Genomic DNA, 22,509 nt, shown 5'->3' on the forward strand with positions numbered 1-22,509 from the left:
GTGTTATCTCTGTTCTCCACTCTGGGCTTTAGCTCTTACATTAACATTATGCAACATGAAATAAACTATCTTTTCAATAGTTAATACATACATACAGTAATATGCGCGAAGCAACATGTACATGCTTTACATCTGGGCTTTTTCAGTGCCATTGAACATTAATCAATACAAGAAAACTTTTTAAATGAACACATTATATCCATAACCTGGTATTGGGAGTACATACCTGTTAAATTTCAAAGAGAGCAAAAGTTCAGGATTCGATCTTCGAATCAGAATCAGCCTAACATATGAAAAAGGATAACTGAAACATGTGGGCTGTGACACGAGGATAGAATGACGATCGCTAACATACAACTACAGAACACGAGGTTAGCTATGTTAGCAATTTCTCAAACTCTCAAAACAGCAAAGTTCTCGACACATCTCGATTAAATGTAACTGCACTCATTATAAATTACACATACTAGTTACCATGTGCATTAAAACTAAAGTTTTAACAGGTATATCTCAATTTTACATTGCGCTTACGCGAACACATACCTCTCTCTCAATCACGTAGAATGCAGACTGAGAAAAGAACGCGAAAATTCAGTGTTGCCAACTCATTTTCAGGGGAAGTTGCTAAAGGCAGATCAATTTGTTGCTAAAAGTTGCTAAATGACGTTGTGACGTCATAGCGCTATGACGTCACAACGTCATTTAGCAACTTTTAGCAACAAATTGATCTGCCTTTAGCAACATTACGTAATCGCAACGCAACACTACGCCATTATGTCATACGTGTATATTATTTGAAATGCTAATTTAGATTTGTTTGTAAAAAAAAAATATATATATATATTTGTAAAAGTAATACAAATAACACTTTTTCATGATCAGATTTTTTCATTTTTAAATACAACATTGATATTGTACAGTTAAACACTTTACAATTACATTTAATGTAGGCTATTTTCTTATCAACCAGTGAAACATGAAATTATTTTTCCAAAAATGTGAAATGCGTGCTACTGCTGCTGCTGCCGCCGCCCGCAACCTCTGTGCCTGGCTATATAGACCTGTAGCCCCGCCACTGCGCTCATTGTCTTTTGTTTTCCGGTTTTCACAGCGATAACCACATTTCCACAGGAATTATGAATGAACCGCTCTGTCTATTTAGCTAGCTTGTACGTGTGTTGTTTGGATTAGAATCACTTTCCAAAAGTTGCTAAAAGTTGCCAAATAAATTGAAAAAATTGCTAAATTTGTTGCTAGGTGCTTTTTGAATAAAAAGTTGCTAGGGTAGTCTGAAAAGTTGCTAAATCTAGCAACAAAATTGCTAAGTTGGCAACACATGATCTCACATCCAATAGAGGGCGCACATACACAACAAATAACTCTCCCAATACCTATAAGCTACCATGACATAACTGGACAGTACAGTATTTTGGTGAAATAAACTCACAAACAATAGAAAATAAAAGATAAAAAGTTGCAAAAATATTTGTCATTCTTTGACCTGTTACACATATGCTAACAATGAGTAGTGTGATGGCCATGGTTGCCAACCTTGAATTGATTACCTGGTTGAAGTGAAACTTTTCTTGACGACTGAATATATCACACACGTATACTAGTATTCTCTTTAAATTTTAACAGCTCAACCTAATCAGAGCCTAACATGCAAAAAAATCATCAGGAATAAACAAATATTCTCAGAAAACATTGGACACTATACAATATTTTAAGTATTATATACAGTACTTTAATGTACAATTACACCTGAATAGACTGAATAGATCTCTTGTGCTCATAAAAACTTCTGTCGACAAAGTAGTAGCAGCAGGTAAATACAGATAAAAAAATATAAAAAAACATAACTTAATATCACTAAAATGAAATAGAAAGCTGCGCTTACAGACGCTCACATCCACTCATGTAAACACAACACTGACGTCTTTACTTCCAGTCAAGAAGCTGTCAATCAAACACTCAGTAGCCAATGAGAACACACTGCTACTAGCCCCGCCCCCACGAGAGCAATGTGTCAGAACGGCGAACGAAAACTTCAGAAGCGTAAATGAAAACTCTGGAAGCGCATTTGTAAGTTCAGATCAGCGATAGAAAGATGAGAAAACAGTTAGCAAAACATACAGTGTATTAAAAACGAAGTCAAAAAATGTGCCTGTGATTTATTCTTTTTCAGTTTCAAAGATATGTTATTCAGTTTCAATTTATATTTTCATTAGTTTCTTGAAAAGTTATGTTCATTATTATTGGCCCAAAAGTAATTCCTTTTGTTACTCTTTTCGCGATATATTAGGTGCAAAACTAACTTGTGCACTTGAAACTCAGTGGCGGCGAGAGAGAAAGGGGGGCGGGAGTGTCCAAAGGAGCTGTTTTATTGGTTGGTGCCTAGCCAATGAAATGGGACTTATATTGATGTCACGAAAGGACGCTCTGAAACGCTAACATGCAGGAGGGCAGTGTTTCGGAAAACATTGAAGCTTCCCCGGGCGCCACCATTGATTAGCAGACCATCACCTGCTGTTAGCATTTCATTGACTCGCATTCATTTTGGTGTCACTTTGACAGCGAACAACTTTACATCTGAGGCATTTAAAGACTCCATTTGTCCATTATTTATTTCTAAAGAAACACGAAAATGTATTAAAGGCTCCATTACCTTGTATCTTACGTTATGGCCCAGTAGAAACAGTTTTTGTAAAAATAGGCTAACGATTGCATCATAACCACGCGACTCTCTGTCGCACAGTAGAGAAATTACCGTATAGACAGGAGGAGAAGCTTGCGCGCAATCGGGTTTGAGTTTGAGTCTGCGCAGTACGCTCGGCCATCAGGAAGTGAGTGCTTCTAATTGACTTCACTTTTCTCCGTTGAATCCAATGGGGTCCATTGTCCATTTCTTATACTGTCTATGCTAACATGGCTTAATGCATTAGACTGATATTAAAAGAAATAAATGATATTATCAAACTCAGTAAACACCATACTAATAATGCATACTACAGAAAAGCAGATGAGCACAGACTATGTGTTTAATTAAGACAGTGGTATTAAAAGACCAAACTCAGGAAACACCATAGCCTACAAATAAAGCAATTGAGCACAGAATATGAACACAACACGTTTAATTGTACGTTAAGCATTTTTCTCCCATAGAAAACCAAGAAAACGCTTAATGAGGCTTAATGGACCAACAGTTATAAAAATTTAAAAAACACAATTCGTTATAGGCTACATTATTAATAAAACACAGGCAGCAGACTTATTTGCACTGAATACAAATTTGCTACTTTTCTGTAGTATGTATATATATATGTATATATATATATATATATATGTATATATATATATATATATATGTATATATATATATATATATATGTATATATATATATATATGTATATATATATATATATATATATATATATATATATATATATATATATATATATATATATATATTACAAGTTTGTGTCTGTCATTGTATTTCTGTGAATGGCATTTTACACATTTGTGACTAATTGTCTGCTGCTTCAAATTAAGAATACAGGTTTGTGACTATTGTCTGCGAGTGCAAATTTTAACATTCAACTTCAGATTTTTATTTTACAGGTTTTCACATTGGAGCTGTGAGTGTAAATGTTTGTGTAAAGTACAAATATTTATTGTACAAGTTCTCAAATTCACATCTACTTGCTCTCGAGTTTTGCTACTCCCTTTACCTTCATAGGTTTGTCATTTACAAAGGCTCTGAAAGTGATTTTGAAGAATTTGCTTTATATATGAACTGTTTAAGACCTTCAATCAAATTCACATATCATGTGGGTATCACTAATGTCAATTTCTTGGACACATGCATATCAACTGTTGATATACAAATTGTCTCTACTCTGTATAGAAAAGATACAGCAAAGAACAGCCTCCTTCATGCTAAGAGTGTTCATCCAATCCACTTAAAACATGGGTTTAGCCATTTTAAGACTCCACCGTATCTGTTCTAAGAAAGAGGATTTTGGAGGTTCTAAGTGTTACGATTCGGTTGAAACATGGAGGAAGCAGGATCCAAATGCAGCACAGTTTATTAAACAAACTCCAGACTCACGAACTCAAATACAGGAACAGGACTCATGAACAGAACAACCACCATCCACTTAACAACATCAAGAACTCACAAAGACTGAACTAGACACAGGGCTTAAATACATACTGGACTAATGACGAGACAAGGGACACCTGTGAACATTTAAACAATCAACCAATGACAACATGACAACAGACAGGGGAACACAAGGCAAGATCACATGACTAGAACAGGGGATCACCTGACAGACAGGAACCAGGAACAATAAACAAAACCCAAACCGTGACATAGCCCCCCCTCTATGGGCGGCTCCTGACGCCCATCAAAACAAAAACATAAGTTCTGGAGGGTGGTGGAGCGGAGGCGGTCTTGGGGGAGGGATGGAGGGCCAGGCCCATGCAGAGGAATAGATCCAGGACATGGCAATGGCGGGCCTGGGCCATGAAGCGTGGGTGGACCAGACAGTTCAGGGGGCCAGGGCAGACCAGGGTGTGCAGGAGACCAGGGCGGAGCAGGCTGTGCAGGAGACCAGGGCGGATCAGGATGTGCAGGCGGCCAGGGCGGATCAGGATGTGCAGAGGACCAGGGCGGAGAAGACCCCTCGGGCGGCCACGGCGGAGAAGACCCTTCGGGTGACCACGGCCAGGGCGGATCAGGATGTGCAGAGGACCAGGGCTGAGAAGACCCCTCGGGCGGCCTACTGCCCCCCCCCCCCCCCCCCCAAAATTTTCTTGGGGGCAGCTACGGGGTCATAGGCTGGAACAAACATCGGCTCAGGAGCAGACACCGGCTTGGCGGCGGCCATCTTGTCGGGTGAAACCGGCTCGGCGGCGGCCATCTTGTCGGGGGAGACAGGCTCTGGATCGGCAGACGTGACGTGCACAGGCTCTGGATCGGCAGACGTGACGTGCACAGGCTCTGGATCGGCAGACGTGACGTGCACAGGCTCTGGATCGGCAGACGTGACGTGCACAGGCTCTGGATCGGCAGACGTGACGTGCACAGGCTCTGGATCGGCAGACGTGACGTGAACGGTCTCTTGTGCGGCAGGCACGATGTGAACGGTTTCTTGTGCGGCAGGCACGACGTGATGCGTAGACTCGGCAGGGCTGACGTGGAGCGCAGGCTCGGCAGGGCTGACGTGGAGCGCAGGCTCGGCAGGGCTGACGTGGAGCGCAGGCTCGGCAGGGCTGACGTGGAGCGCAGGCTCGGCAGGGCTGACGTGGAGCGCAGGCTCGGCAGGGCTGACGTGGAGCGCAGGCTCGGCAGGGCTGACGTGGAGCGCAGGCTCGGCAGGGCTGACGTGGAGCGCAGGCTCGGCAGGGCTGACGTGGAGCGCAGGCTCGGCAGGGCTGACGTGGAGCGCAGGCTCGGCAGGCGTGACGTGGAGCTCAGGCTCGGCAGGCGTGACGTGGAGCTCAGGCTCGGCAGGACGAGACCCTGGAACAATGGCCTTCGTGGCAGCACGTGCTGACATCAGCGGGGAATCGGCCACGCTGCAAACCAGTCCTTGACGGCCATAGACCAATCCGGTGGCTGGCGTAACGTGAAGATTCTCAGGCTGGGCACACGAGACGTGAAGCTGTGGAGACTCTGGACTGGACAGGACCAGCGGTGAGGGCTCTGGGGGTACTGTGAGCTCATGGGGTGTTTCATTAGCCAAGCCCACAGTAAATGCCAAACCGCTCAAGGAGAGAGCCAGGTCGACATATCCCTCCAGGGTCCAGCCGGTATAGTCCTCCGGCATAAATTGAGCAATGTCATCGTCCAACCCGCTCCAAAACAGCTCCATGAGCTGGATGTCATCTAATGATCCCAGATGACAGCAAGTCAAAAAGTCCCTCGCGTATCTCTCAATGGGCTGGCCATCCTGAAACAATGAAGAAAGGAATTTCCTCAGGGCCTGGTTGCTAACCACTGCTGGATCCATTTTGTGGTGAGTTCTTCTGTTACGATTCGGTTGAAACATGGAGGAAGCAGGATCCAAATGCAGCACAGTTTATTAAACAAACTCCAGACTCACGAACTCAAATACAGGAACAGGACTCATGAACAGAACAACCACCATCCACTTAACAACATCAAGAACTCACAAAGACTGAACTAGACACAGGGCTTAAATACATACTGGACTAATGACGAGACAAGGGACACCTGTGAACATTTAAACAATCAACCAATGACAACATGACAACAGACAGGGGAACACAAGGCAAGATCACATGACTAGAACAGGGGATCACCTGACAGACAGGAACCAGGAACAATAAACAAAACCCAAACCGTGACACTAAGGAAGAGGCTAAAGCTCAGAACTTGTATACAGATTTCAAATCACGGGGATATCCTAGTAAGTGTCTCGATACTGCAACTGAGAATGTTCGTATTTTACATGCACAGGAAGAAAGCAACTTTATCACAAATAATAGAAAGAAGAGCTTCTCATGTGCTTTCAAATCCACATATACTCCATTGAGAATGACATTAGGAGGATTATTAAGAGTCATTTTTACATTTATGCATTTGGCAGACGCTTTTATCCAAAGCGACTAACATTGCATTATCCTAAACATTTATAAATAGGTATGTGCAATCCCCTGGGATCGAACCCTCAACCTTGCGTTGTTAACGCAATGCTCTTACCACTGAGCTACAGGAATGCTGGATGCACAGGAGTCATTGGCACATAATTCAAAAGCGATCCTCAGTTGAGTATCCTCCACCATTGAATATATTCAATGATCAACCACTTTTTGTGTCTTCTAGGAGCTCTAGTCTGAGGAACAAACTTGTTCATGCGGACACTCACATCTCTTCTCTGACTACTCTTGTCGATGCCCAGGGTAATTTTCCATGCTTTAATTGTACTTATTGCACTAAATATGTCAAATGTAAATCATTCACACATCCTTCTACACTAAAAACATACAAGATTAGACAATTGATTACTTGCAAGAGTACATATATGATCTATATTATCATATGCTCATGTTCACTGTTATATGAAGGCAAAACGACACGTGTATTACGCACAAGAATCATTGAACACACAAGTGCCATTTGAAGACTGGATGATACATCCTCAATCTATCGCCACTTTAAGTTTGCCAAACACTCTTTGTCTGACATGAAGTTCCCTGGCATCGAGAGGATTCTACCTCATAGAAGAGGCGGAGATAGAGATAAGAAATTGTTGCAAAGGGAGGCCTTCTGGATATTTGAACTTAAGTCTTTATTCCCTGATGGTATGAATGAAGAACTAGAATTTTTTTTTATTATTATTTTTTATTATATATATTTTTTGCTATAATTGAATACCTGTAATATTTTGTCATGCATGTCAATTATCAGACTCTCTTGGAGCTCCACCTGTCAGAGTTGTTCTTGTGATAATGAATTTCAGCTGATCACCCCTAAATGCTAATTTACCAACAAAAGGGTGAATGTTTGTTGCAGAGTGAGCACTGAAGATAGTAATGTGTTGAAACGTTTGCTCCTGTTCATTTGTTTTTAATTCACTTTGCACTTTTTGCACAATGCAATCCAGAAAATAAAAAAAATGTTTTGATAGACTTCTATAGTCTTTTTTTTTGTGTGTCAATTTAGAGCGCAACAATTTCTGAATAATTTATGAATGTATAGTCATGTTTTGAAAATGATTAGTTCATAATTAACTAATAACATATAAGTGACATAGGCCTAACTGAATTAACAAAACATTCATAAAATGTTAGCATATAACTTATTAATCATTTATGAATGCTTAGTCATGTTTTGTAAATTATTAGTTCATCATTAACTTATAACTTATAAGGGATTATAACTGAATTAACAAAACATTCATACAATGTTAGTATATCACTTATTAATTATTTATGAACGTATAGTCATGTTTTGTAAATGATTAGTTCATCATTAACTAATAACTTATAAATGACTTATAACTGAACATAAAGTGCTACCATGATTCATGCACAATATAATGTAACTAGCAAAAGGTTGCTTTAACCCAGTAAATAAGCAAAAACACATGCAAATCTAAATAAACAGTATAACTTAAATACCATATTAGCAGGTTTAATAATGGCAGAATTAGAATTTTATTTTGCTTTAGGTCTAGCAAACTACTATAACAGTGATTGATTTCAAGAATTTATTGTAAACACATGAGAAATACTAAAAGATAAATTTATCAATGAGAGTAATAACTCACCAACTGCTGCTGATATAGATGAGATGAAGAGAAGAGCAGAAAATTGCATACTGAAGATATTTCAGCCTTAGGAGTATGAAAAAACAAACAGACAAACAAAAACAATAAAAACATTAACAATAAATTACATTAAAGGGGTCATGAACTGATAAATCACATTTTCCTTGAGCTTTTGACATATAAGAGGTCATCATACTATAAGAATATCCTGTAAGTTTCAGAACTGAAAACTTCCTTTATAGTCCAAAAATAGCTTTTATTGAAACCAAGCACAGAGAATGACTCATTTTGGAATGCGTCTATTTATAGGTGAAAGTAGGTAGGTAACATGTAGTAGGTAAATAACATACGTTACGCTAACACTGGATCGAGCAAACATGCCTTTGAAGAGTGCAAAATGTTGCGCAGTGCCAGGTTTTGGAAAAACACAGTCGTTGCATAACTTTCCTTCTGATGCTAGATTTGCAGAGAGACTGAAATTAAAAAGACTATGCTTTGCCTTCTTTATTGGATCCAACAGGAACGGCGCAACTATTTGACTTCATGTGAGTAAAAAAGTTTTTACTGTCACTATTGCTTTGTTACATTTGATATGTACTGAAACAAGATCTACCAGACTCTTTCCAGAGTTTGTTTATCCTTACCTCACATGTACATTCATTTCAAACTAGACATAGTAATAATACTTTACTCTTACCATACACACGAACTACAAGACATAAATTTAATATTTCTTTTAGAGGTCCTAAGCTCTGGAGTGATTTAAGTCCAACGTTGCGATCAATGTCCTCTTATTCTGCTTTTAAAAAGCATTTGAAGAGACTACTATTGTTAGCTTGACGCCTTTATGTAGTCCTTTCTAGGTATTGCTTGCTTTTTCTGCATTCTTTCTAGATTGATCATTTTTTATGTTATTGAATTGTTGTTTTGTATTGTTGTTTTTTTTATTATGCTCTTGCTTTGTTTCGTTTGTTGTTTGTTATTTTTTTTGTATATTTTTTTTTTTGAGTGTTTAGTCTGCATGTCTCATGAGTTAATATGAGCAGGAGTGGAACTCTGTACAAGCCTAGAGTGGCTTCGTTCCCTCCTTGCATAGTTTTGTACTTGTACTAAACATGTGCTAAACAAATAAACTACAAACTAAACTACTGATTATGTGTAGGCAAGGCAAGGCAAGGCAAGTTTATTTATATAGCACATTTCATACACAATGGCAATTCAAAGTGCTTTACATAGAAGAAATTAAAATAATGAAAAGAAATAAGAATAATTAAAACAGTTTAGAAAAATAAAATAAAATACAGTACTTTTAAAAAATAAAAAAAGAATATTATTATAGATCTTTCTTTCAAAGGATTCCCTTAAGACTTAAATCTTTCAACCTTCTTTTAACCTTCAATCTTCTCACGACTTCCATCTATCAACTTTCCTTTAACTTTCTTTAAAGTTAAAGAAACACAGAGGTACACAGAAACACAGAAACACTGTGTGTACACAGAGGTGGGCAGAGTATCCAAAAACTGTACTCAAGTAAAGGTACTAGTACTTATAGAAATATTTGCTCAAAGTAAAAGTAATAATCTTAATACCGGTAGTTACTTGAGTAAGAGTAAAAAAGTATTAAATGAAAAATTGTACCCTTGAACTTGACGGACAACATGATGACGGCAATTGAGGGCTCTCGCGGTTCAAACAAACAGGGCTGGGCAACCACGTTCTTCATTACGTTGTGCGTCAAGTTCAAGTGTTATTCTTTTGGCGAAAATCGATGCGTACAGCCGCATTTTTTTAGTCGATAAAGTTTTAAATATGGATATTTTTCTTATACGAACGCATCACTTCACTTCAGAAGACCTTTATGAACTCCCGCAGATCCGTGTCGAGCACTCTAATCATGAATAGATGCGCTTTAATGGCCTTCCAAAGTCTAACAGCCATTCACTCTCATTATTAAGCTACGAACAGCCAGGACATTTTTTAAAATAACTCCGATTGTATTCGTCTGAAAGAATAATGTAATATACACCTAGGATGGCTTCAGGGTGAGTAAATCATGGGCTAATTTTCATTTTTGGGTGAACTATCCCTTTAATTATTTTAATGTATAAATTAAGGTAGGCCTATATGTCACACTTAGTAGTGGTATCGTGGTGTAATAATCTGTTTGGTTCACAGACAGCATATGCAGATGTTCAACTAATAAAGATATCCATCGCTGGCAAACAATAGTATGCCTCTGCAGATTTGCTTTCAATTGATTGTAGGTCCAAGGCACCACTTCATCCAATGTTCTTGATGCTCTTAAATTATGACTCCAAATGAGAAACCGCTTCAGACAATTCAGAGAGCGCGCAGGAAACTGAACAAATAATTCAAACTGATTCGCAAACCAATTCAGGCAGTTTTGCCAACTTGTGTGATCAAGTCTTTGAACAGAATCGACTCAAAAAAGTGATTAATTTGTAAATGGGGCATCGCTTGGAATAACGTCTTGGTTACGTATGTAACCTTCGTTCCCTGAAGGATCGAACGGAGACGTAGTCGGACGTACTTACTGATTGGGATCTCACTTAGCCTATCATCTTCGAGTATTGAAAAAACGAGACAATGCACACTGGTGTGCGAGATTTGCCTCTTGCGCTCCGCCCCGCAGCGCGGGTATAAACACGGAAGCGGATGCACGCACCACTTGTTTTTCGCTGAGGAGCCGAGCGGAGCCCGGGGTCAGCGGTGATCCAGCACTAGTGGCGACGGGACTACGTCCTTCAGGAGGCCTAGCAGGGGGGAGACAACACTGATCAGAGACAGCAGAGCAGGCTCTGCCAAGGGAAAGACACGGGCTTGCCACAGGGAGCCGTATCGTGGAAGAATACACATGTGGGATTGCCGTAGGGATCACAACATATGGGACCCAGCCTAGCACAGGTTCCACCAGTGCATACTATTGATAGGCCTGACAACAGACGTTCCACCACTTCCGTTGCCAAGGGGTGTGGAGGAACTCAACAGGGTTCGACTAAATAGGAACTCTACTGGAGCAAGAATGGCGCAAGTATCCAGTCCATAGGAGGGGAATGGCGTAGCAAGCCAACACTTTGAGCGGGGCTTACGGTGTTGGCTGGCTTCTATGCGAAGAGAGCACACGGGAAGCTACCGGCTCGACACGTAGGTTATAGAATCTAGCGAACGTGTTTAGTGTCACCCAGCCTGCAGCTCTACAAATATCTGTCAGCGAAGCACCCTGTGCCAGCACCCAGGAAGAAGTGTACACTCCCACCCTCTTGATAGAGGCCAAAGCAAGCAGGATAACTGTTTTTATAGACAGGACTTTTAACTCTGCTGCCTGCAATGGCTCAAAGGGAGGTCTCTGCATTGCCGTCAGCACCAGAGATAAGTCCCAAGAGGATATAGAGGGGGGGGCGAGGCGGATTCAGTCTCCTCGCGCCCCTCAGGAACCTGACGATCAGGTTGTGCTTCCCCAAGGATCTCCCATGAACTGCATCGTGATGTACGGCAATAGAGGCAGCATATACTTTGAGGGTGGAGGAAGACAGCCCTCGCTCCAGCACCTCTTGCAGGAAGGAAAGCACAGTACCGATCGAACATTTTCAGGGGTCTTCTTGGAGAGAAGAACACCACTCAAGGAACAGGTTCCACTTCAGGGCGTAAGCATGCCTCGTAGAGGGTGCTCTCTACGACTGCTTGTGGTAGATCACCTAGAACCTCCGCGTCCCATCCAGGGCCCAGACACGGAGTTTCCAGAGGTCTGGACGCGGGTGCCATACGGTGCCCCGTCCCTGAGAGAGAAGGTCCTCCCTCAGAAGAATGGGCCAGGGAGGGGCTGTCGAGAGGAGCATTAGTTCGGGGAACCAGGTCCGGTTGGGCCAATAAGGGGCAACTAGCAAGATCTGCTCCTCTTCCTCCCTGACTTTTCACAGTGTTTTTGCGAGAAGGCTCACTGGGGGAAACGCATACTTGCGGAGGCCCCGGGGCCAGCTGTGTGCCAGTGCATCCGAGCCGAGGGTCCCCTCGGTCAGGGAGTAAAACAACTGGCAATGGGACGAGTCCGGAGAGGCAAACAGATCTATCTGTGCAGCCCCAAAGTGGTCCCAAATCAGCTGGACACAATCTCCACTCTCCCTGGACCACAGGCTGTTGTGAGAGCTCGTCGGCGGCACGATTGAGCAGGCCGGGGATATAAGTGGCACGAAGCGACCTCAGATGCTTCTAACTCTATAGGAGGAGATGGTGGGTGAGTTGCGACATGCGACGGGAGCGTAGACCACCTTGATGGTTGATGTGCGCAACGGTCGCAGTGTTGTCCGTACGGACCAGTACATGCTTGTTGAGAAGCGGTGTTTTGAGGCGTCTCAGAGCAAGGTGTACTGCTAGCAACTCGAGGCAGCTGATGTGCCAATGCAACTGGACCCCCGCTACTGCATGCCCGTTGTACGTGGGCCCCGAGCCGGTGTTGGAGGCATCTGTGGAGACCAAAGCATACCTGGACACTTATTCTAGGGGCACTCCGGCCCGGAGAAATGAAGGGTCTGACCACAGGCTGAGGGTTTGGTGGCAGGCCGGGGTGATCACACGCCCATCTTGGGACTCGGCCGTGAAGCCAGGGCTGAAGCGGTCTCATTTGAAGCAATCCGAGCGGCGTTACTGTGGCTGCGGATGCCATATGCCCCAGGAGCCTCTTAAAAAGTTTCAGTGGGACCACTGTTCTGCTCTTGACAGTATTCAAGCAGTTCAGCACTGACCAGACACGATCCTCAGTGAGACGTGCCATCTGGTGGACCGAGTCCAGCTCCATACCGAGAAAAGAGATCCTCTGCACAAGGGCGAGTTTGCTCTTTTCCCAGCTGACCCGAAGACCCAACTGACTGATATGCTGGAGCGGCACGGTGAGTCCCTGTGCTCGCACAACTGCTCCTGAGACTGAGCTAGTATCAGCCAGTCGTCGAGATAGTTGAGAATACAAACACCACGCTCTCTTATGGGAGAAATGGCCGCCTCCGCGACCTTCGTAAAGATGTGAGACGACAGAGCCAGCCCGAAGGGTAGGACTTTGTACTGATATGCTTGACCCTCGAACGCAAAGCGCCCCAGGAAACAAAAAAAATAATTAAATAATGCAGTTCATGACTCCTACACAAATGAAAGAAACTCAATATTACTCCTGTGTGAATCAATGCCCTGCATTTTTGGATAACACTTTTAATGCTTTCAATGAAAAATTCAGAACAGTTCTCAAGGCTAGATTATTGTAATGCTCTACTGGGTGGTTGCCCTGCACGCTTAATAAAATACAACTGGTCCAAAACGCAGCTGCTAGAGTTCTTACTAGAACCAGGAAGTATGACCACATTAGCTTGATTCTGTCAACACTGCATTGTCTCCCTATTAAACATTGTATACATTTTAAAATATTGCTGATTACTTGCAAAGCACTAAATGGTTTAGCTCACCAGTTCTTTGAATAAGCTCTTAAAACAATATAGTCCTTCACGTCTATTGCAATCTCAAAATTCTGGCCAGTTGATAATACCTAGAATATTAAAAATCAACTGCAGGTGGTAGATCCTATTCCTATTTAGCACCTATACTTTGGAATAGTCTTCCTAGCATTGTTCAAGAAGCAGACACACACTGTCAGTTTAAATCTAGACCAAAAACACGTCTGTAAGCTTTGTATATCTTTCTGTTTTGAATAATTATTTACTATCATTCCTTGTTGTTTATACTTTTAAATATAACTTAACATCACACATTAACGTGACATCGCTAGCTTCAATCTAAATCGTTATTGCTAGCACAACACGCTAGTAATTCGCTAGCCTGTTAGCGTGCCATCCGTGCGCTCTTTATTTATTTATTTATTTATTTTTCTTGTGCGCGCTCGCACCTTTTACGAGTCCATCAAACATCTTAGGTGAGTAGGATCAGTCAACAAACACGGTAAGTCATGTCATCTTCTCCTCTTATTGTTACTTGCATGTTTAGCATATCCTTCTCTGTCAGCACAGGATTTACATGTGATAAATGCAGGGAGATAGTAATGCTGACGAGGAAGATTTCGGAACTAGAGACACGCATCCAAGCTTTAATCAAAGTTAATTGTAAGAGCGTAAGGGCTTTAGATACTGCTTTGGATGCGACTAGCTTAGTGAACTCTGTACATTGTTCGGTTCCGGCTGAAGTAGAGCCCGTGCAGCAGGGCAACTGGGTGACGGTGAGATGCTGTAGTCATGGGACAAAACACCGCTATTCCGTTCCGATTACAACTTCAAATAGATTCTCCCCACTCAGTGAAACACCCACTGTGAATCCTGTTGAATGTGCCCTAGCTATTGGCGATTCTATTACACGGAACGTGAAAATAGAGACACCAGCCACCATAGTCACATGTTTGCCGGGAGCCAGAGCGCCTGACATCAAAGCAAATTTAAAAGTGCTGGCTAATGCTAATCGTAAATTCTCTACAATTATTATTCACGTCGGCACTAATGATGTTCGACTTCGCCAGTCGGAGATCACTAAAATTAACGTTAAAGAGGAGTGTGAACTAGCAAGTACGATGTCAGGCTTTTTTTTTTGTTTGTTTACTCTCTCTTTTCTAGCACTTTAGACACAGTTGCTCCTTTGCGCTTAAAGCAGATTAAAGAAAATAGTCCAATGCCGTGGTACAACGAGCACACTCAGGCCCTTAAGAGAGCAGCCAGAAAAATGGAGCACAACTGGAAGAAAACAAAACTTCTTTACTTACAAGATTGATAATATCAGGGAGAAAATTATAACTATGCAACCATCTACTACAGTATCACATCAGACAGTGCATTGTAGTCTCCCTGAGGAAAAATTCGATAAATTCATTGCTATAGGAGAGGAAGAATAACGACAACATGTATGTTAGACCCTATAACGACTAAGCTATTGAAAGAGATGCTTCCAGAGGTCATAGATCCTCTTCTTAATATCATTAATTCATCTTTGTCATTAGGATATGTACCAAAAACTTTTAAGCTGGCTATGATTAAACCGCTTGTTATAAAAACGCAACTTGATCCTACAGAATTACAGTGGGGAGAACAAGTATTTGATACACTGCCGATTTTGCAGGTTTTCCTTTACAAAGCATGTAGAGGTCTGTAATTTTTATCATAGGTACACTTCAACTGTAAGAGACGGAATCTAAAACAAAAATCCAGAAAATCACATTGTAATTAATTAGCATTTTATTGATATTGATGTATCTGACGAAAATGGTCCTCTTCTCGATTACGAATGTGACTCCCAAGGAGGGTCTGTTTGTAGCAGTGATGGGAATAACGGCGTTATAAATAAACGGCGTTACTAACGGCGTTATTTTTTTCAGTAACGAGTAATCTAACTAATTACTGCTTCCTCCATTACAACGCCGTTACCGTTACTGTCAATAAAAATGCGGCGTTACTATAATTGAGCTCACTGAAGCGGTTTTCATCCGAGTAGGCTCTCTCTCAGCCATAGGAGCTGCAATGTTTTTTCTCTGGTGTGTGAGTGTTTATGAGGCGCGGGACTCGACAAAAGCGAGGCGAATGCCGCGAGCGTGCTCGACAGTGCGCGAGAGAGACCGAGTGTGTCCGAGAACGCGCTCGACAGTGCGCGAGAGAGACCGAGTGTGTCCGAGAACGCGCTCGACAGTGCGCGACAGAGACCGAATGTGTCCGAGCATAAATACTTTATTTATAAATAAATTACACATATCAGCATTTGAATAATCTCTGTAGCATATTGGTATCATATGCAATGTTTTAATTAGTTTATATAACATAAACTCCAAAATAACCTGCAGGGAACGTTCAAACATATTTGTTTGACGGTTGTGAGCACGTGCGGCAAACACGACTAGAATTTGGCTAAAATAACCTCTGATGATGACGTTCTCTGTAGATTATGAAAATAAACCCCCAAAAGATTATATTGTATTATTATTATTTATGTTGATACATTGTTCAGTATTATATTGAAAACACTTTTTGTTAAACTTACTATTGTGAGGAAGAAAATACTTCAAGTAGGCTATAGGCTACAGAATGTCTACCAGTTGTTAAGGTGTGTGAGTTTTATCATTTTAATTATATGCACTAGTGTAGGCCTATGTGTATGTATATTTTTATTAGGCTACTATTTATTTATTTTTGGTACATTTCTTAAGAAGCATAATTTATTTTTAGACTTAATTGTTGGCCAGTTGTGGTCTGTGCAATAAATATTAAAAGTTCTAAACCATCTATTGTTTTATTGTTGCACTATAGTAATGATAATATTTTAATATTTAAGTTAATAGGTGTCTCTCACATTGTCCCACAGCAACATTAAAATAGTGTAGATTAGTGTACAATGTTTTATGATAATAAGATGTTCTATTTAGTGTCAATTTCATTCATTTAACATTTCATATTGGGGGTATCCAAGAAATTTCTTATATTTAAACTTTTTTTTTTTTTTAAGTAACGCAATAGTTACTTTCCCTGGTAATTAGTTACTTTTGTAATGATGTAATTCAGTTACTAACGCAGTTACTTTTTGTGAGAAGTAACTAGTAACTATAACTAATTACTTTTTTTAAGTAACTTGCCCAACACTGGTTTGTAGACTTGAGGGCAATTCTCAAGATATGTCCACTAAAGATCCCTCTTTGTATACATTAGAGGAAATTAATGGTTTTCTTGATGAGACATTTGGAAAACAAGTTAAAGCATTTAAAGAATTTTTTCCTGAAGCTGAAAAATTTGAGAGGTCAGTGGCGGTTCTTTAAGACAGTGAATCTTGATCAGTTGAGTGAAAAGAAACATTTTCATTTAAAAAAACATGTTACAGTTATTAGAAAATGTAGAAAGGTGGATAAAAAGTAGAGGCTAAAAGCATTCTTAAAAGTGATTAGCCATGCATGACGTGGTGTTTTTATCTGGTTTCTTCTGATCTTTTTTCTCTCCTCCCTAAACTTATATATGGATCTTTTGAGGGTGGGTTCATTAAATATTAATGGAGGGAGAGATAGTCATAAACAAGCTTTAGTGTTTGAAATAATGCAAAATAAAAAGTTACACATCTTGCAAGAAACCCATAGTGAAATGGATAATGTAGTAGAGTGGGGGATGTGATGGATCAAATGGTTCAAATCTGAGCGCTGGAGCGATCTCCTTTTTTCTCCAAATACAAAAGTTAGTATTGAAAAAACTGAAGAATTTGTAAAAGGTCGTCTGGTTCTTGTCAAAACTATTATTGAAGGGACGACAGTTTATTTATGAGCGATTAGTTCCCTTTCAGTCGAGAACGTCAGACGTAGTCGACGTCGACTGAATGGGGATCACACTTAGGAAGCCTGTCTTCTTTGTACTACTATTTAATCAAGCCAATTAAACATTGGTGTGCGTGATTACACGCTCCGCCCCGCAGCGCGGGTATAAACACGGAAGTGGACGCACGCACCAGTTGCCTTTCGCTTCGGAGCCGATCGGATGTCTCTGAAGTTACTACTGTTTACAAAGCAAGCAAGTGTGTTGGTGTTCTGGCGGGAAGATCTCCCAGTGTTGGTGTTTCTACAGCACGAGTGCAGCGGTGATCGTGAGCTTCTTGAGCTCTCAACTGCTGTTTTAACAGCAACAAATTTGTTTGTGTGTTTGACGGTTGGTTAGAGGGCGAGAAGTGAGTGCTTCACTGTTTCAGTTCACTGATTCAGTGTTGCCGTGGTCATTCCCTGTGTGCTCCGGCACTGGTGACAGTCCCATTTTCCAACACGGGTGCATTTGCATCTTTTTCACACAACAAAAAAAAAGAAAAAAAAAGATGTCATTCCGCCCGTGTGTTTCTGGATGCATTCGTTCCCTGTTTCTCTGTAACGGTCATAATTGTTGCATCACGTGTTTGGGCTTACAGCACCCTGAAGCAGCTTTTTGTGGACAGTTCATGTTCTCATTGCGGGAATATGACTGTCGCGGTGTTGAGGTCAAGACTCGCCTTCGACCGCGAAGCGCGAATCCCCAATCCCCATTACCACGCCCCGCCTTCGGGTGTCACGCGGGGTGGGTGACAGGAGGATAGTGTTGGATGTCTCGCCTGGTAACCATTCCCTGTGGGCTCCTCACTCCTCCCTTCCACCGCAGCCGGTGGAGTCCCCCGTGGAGCGTGTTGGTCCATCCGTAATGGGGGGACCAGCCGTTTCACCTAGGGCTCTCCCAGAGGACAGGATGCCGATTGCAGCATCGGAGGGTGAGCTGGCCTCTGGAGATGGACTCGACTGCGTTGTCTCCCTCTGGTAGTGTAACGTTGCTTGAGCCGGATCCAGAACTGTCAGCTATGCTGATTTGGGCCGCCGAGGCTGTCGGGCTCGAGTGGAACCCTCCACCGTGTCCCGCTCAGTCTCAGTTGGATGATTGGTATCTCGGGGCGGGCCGTGCTGTTTCTCAGCCTGCCGCCCCAGTGCCCTTCTTTCCCAAAGTGCATGGAGAGCTTACTAGGTCGTGGATGGTACGAGTGGAGTGGTTCTTCCCCCCTCGCTACCCTTGAGGGAGGAGCGGTGAAGGGTTAGGAGGCTATCCCTCCAGTGGAGCGGTCTGTTGCGACACCTGCACCTGTGTACAACGGACGCTGCTTCTGGGGGATCCTTGTCTCCCTCCGCAGGCCTGTGAGCTTGCGTCAGGTTTGACGGTCAGAGCTTACAGAGCTTGCGGGCAAGCCGCCTCCTCTTTGCATGCCATGGTGTTGTTGCAGGTCTATCAGTCCAAGACACTCATGGACATGCACAAGGGTAGTCTAGACCATGTGCTCATGAGTGAGCGCTGCACTGGTGCTGACCTCGCCCTCACAGGCACAAGCGTCGCAGCGTGCGTGGTCGGTCTAGCGATGTTCACCCTTGTGGTCCAGGAGCGGCATCGTTGGCACAGTCTGGTTGAGATGGTGGATGCAGACAAGGTTCGGTTCCTGGACTGGGTTGTTCGGCGACGCGGTGAAGAGCTGCGCCCAACAGCTCTCCGCCACCCAGGTGCAGATGGAGGTCACCTTCCTTCACCTGCCCGTCGCTGAGGGCATCCCCCTGTGGCCGCCTCGGCTCCCGTCGGACCATCGCAGCAGCCTCCACCAAGGTCTCGACGTGGAGCCAGCTGCAGGAGGGCTGCCCAGCCCATTCCAGGCGCTGCCAAGCCAGGTAGTAAGCGACAGCGGAAATGTTGAACCTGGATGGGCCACCCAGGAAGTTGCTCTTGGAGTGGCCACCGATCCACTCCCTCCAGCCGGTGGAGGGCCGGTTGAAGTTTTTTGTTTTTGTGTGGGTCTGTTCCGCCGTTGGCTCCTGTAAAAACGGGGCCAGCGGTACCCACATTCTCAGAAAAAGAGCAAACTTCTCTGTTCCTGGGTCCCAAGAGGGCCAGTCTGGCGGTGTGTGACCCTACATAGCCTTACACCCCGGAGTCTTCTCTCCGTGAGGAGATCCTGAAAGTGTTCGGTCATTTCAGTGCTCTCTTTCCTGCAAGATGGGTTGGAGTGAGGGCTGTGTCCTCCACCCTCAAAATGATGTTGCCTCTATTTTTCTTTGACGCACATCATGATGCAGTAGCTGGGAAGCACGTCCTGATCGCCAGGTTCCTGAGGGAGCAAGGTAACTAAAAGCCTTGCGCCCCTCTTTATCCTCTTGGGCCTTATCTCTGGTGCTACTGCACTGCAGAGACAGTCCCTGAGCCACTGCAGGCAGTGAGTTAAAAATTCTGATTTTAAAGAAAGAAAGCTACTTTTAAAGAAAGCTACTCTCTTTTTTAATGAGAGATACCTTGGATTAGAGGTCTGCAAGCCCGTCGGGACCCATTCGGGCAATTTTTTTTTTTTACAGATCGGGCTCGGGTCGGACTCGGGCTTATTTAGCTTCTCTCCTTTGATTGTGCATAATATACATGCAGAGCATGTGTATGAAATATTGTTATATTTATTATATTATAAATATTATACATCGCCTAAGCAACACAAACGCAATATGCATATATGCACGCGTCACTCACGTGCATTAATCAGGGAGAAGTTGGATTTATTTATTTTTTATTAATATTATTTAACATTAGCCAGTTGACGAAGAGTTCTTCATTTTTGAACATTGTTTTGAACATTGTTCTTCAGTTACTTAAAAGCAAAGAAAGGTAGGCCGTTTATTTACTTATTTTTGCGGTTGGACCCCGTAGCGCTATATTCTCTACAGCGTGCTTATGCTTCTCTCTAATGGACAGTCTGTTCAATATTTGTGGGCATGATTGGGCATGATGTTTCCGGCCTATAATAAAAGTTTACCTTTTAGTAGTGTGTGACGTGCGTGTGTTTGCTTGTAGCAGAGACAGCGTGCATCAAAGAGTGCGCGTCAGAGAGAGCTTAAAGTGATATTGATGTTGGTCTCAGGTCGGGTCGGGTTCGGGCTGAAAAATTGCAGCCGTTGTCGGGCTGGGGCCGGGTAGGGCTTTGAACACCACGGGCCAGGGCCGGGTTAGGGCTGGAGTTTTTGGCCCGTGCAGGGCTCTACCTTGGATATCTGCAAAATGTTTGATGCAGAGGTTGGATTGATTGCTTTAGACCAAGAAAAGGCATTTGATCGTGATGATCATAACTATCTTTTTGATCTACTTGCTGCATTTGGGTTTGGCCAGGATTTTATCAAAATGGATACGGTTGTTGTACACTTCTTTTATGGTTAAGGTGGGAGGAAGCCTAAGTCGGCCTTTTGTGGTTTCAAGGGGCATTAGAAAAGGATGCCCTTTATCAGGGCAATTGTACAGTATTGATATTGAGCCATTACTTTTTTAATATAAGAAAAACTCTAAATGGTTTATCAATGCCCACAATGCCTAAAAATTTAAGAACTACAATTACTGCTCACGCTGATGATGTTACAGTCTTTGTCAATGATAATAATTATATAAAAGCTTTGTCTAGAGCACTTGAGTTGCATGAAGGGGCATCATCAGCTAAAGTAAACTGGTATAAGACTGAAGCTTTCTGGTCAGGTCAAAGAAATTTTGAAAATCTCCCACAACTACCAGGTACTTTAAACTGGAATAGAATAGGGCTAAAATTACTTGGTGTGTTTTCAGGATCAGAAGAGTTTCAGAAGAAAAAATGGTAGGGAGTTTTGGAGAGAGTATGCACCCGATTGTCTAAATGGAACTGGTTGTTACCCCAGTTATCCTATAGGGGGAAAGTTTTAGTTGCCAATAACTTCTGTGCTGTGACATAAATTTATTGTGTTACAGCCTCCCGTTTGACTAGCTCAAGACATTCAAAGGATGCTGGTGAATTTTATTTTGGGCAGGTCAGCATTAGGTCCATCAGCTGTCCTTTTTTTGCCAGTGCAAGAAGGGGGGCAAGGTCTTGTGGACATCAGATCTAGACTCATGGCCTTTGTTCTGCAAGCTGCTCAGAGACTGCTGTATAATAGTGATATTGCTTGGTCCAACACTGCAGTTGCAGTCTTGAGAAAAGCAGGCAACATGGGACTTGACAAACACCTCTTTATATTGAACCTGAAAGAAACAACTTTAACAGACTTGACTTCCTTCTATAGATCTGTGATGGAAGCCTGGAAAGTTTTCTCTGTCTCAAGACCTGCTGGAATACAAGCAGGCTTTTGGCTGATGGAAGAGCCGTTGTTCCAGAACCCCTTTTTACCTTCTATTCACTTGTGCTCTGTCAATTTGTCATTACGGCTGATAGCTGCTGGATGTCTAAAATTTGGAGACATTTTTAGGCATCAGTTTGGATACCCTGGGTGAGAGAACTGGGATAAAATCGATTTGATTTTTTTAAACAAATTACAATTATGATCAAATACTTTTTATCAACAACTCATATAACAACCATATTAAAGAATTGATGGCTGGATGTGACTATGATTTTCCATCCTTGATGATAGCCGCTGACTTAAGGGAATGGCATCTCAATGGTTATCATCTTTAGTTGAAGATTTATCTCCTCAATTGTTTATTTTTGGGCCAAAATATTTTGTTAGTTGTAAACGTTTTGGTTTTATTCAATTTTGTGTTTGGAACTGGCAAACTCGCTATTTGGAAAACAAGGAAAAATAAGATGCTTGGTAAAGATACATTAGATCTTTTGCTGATGTTCAAGGGTTTGGTAGCATCGAGGCTCTGGATAGAATATGCATATTATAAACTGGTTGGGTGCTTACCA

The 22,509-nt window shown here is 42.3% G+C and overlaps 2 long non-coding RNA genes across 2 annotated transcripts in view; one reads left to right on the plus strand and one right to left on the minus strand.

The window, feature by feature from the left end:
* Nucleotides 1-22,509, minus strand: part of LOC309474471 — a 101,381-nt gene that overhangs the window by 56,415 nt on the left and 22,457 nt on the right. Inside the window, exon 2 of the long non-coding RNA XR_014197302.1 lies at nt 8,305-8,370. This is a non-coding gene — a long non-coding RNA (uncharacterized lncRNA). The remainder of the gene's footprint in view (nt 1-8,304; nt 8,371-22,509) is intronic.
* LOC309474485 overlaps nt 9,783-22,509 on the plus strand; it is a 62,543-nt gene continuing 49,816 nt past the window's right edge. The window contains exon 1 of the long non-coding RNA XR_014197318.1: nt 9,783-9,794. This is a non-coding gene — a long non-coding RNA (uncharacterized lncRNA). The remainder of the gene's footprint in view (nt 9,795-22,509) is intronic.

The sequence above is a fragment of the Leuciscus leuciscus genome (assembly GCF_965113295.1).
Source record: "Leuciscus leuciscus genome assembly, chromosome: 14".
In the NCBI taxonomy this organism is placed as follows: domain Eukaryota; kingdom Metazoa; phylum Chordata; class Actinopteri; order Cypriniformes; family Leuciscidae; genus Leuciscus; species Leuciscus leuciscus.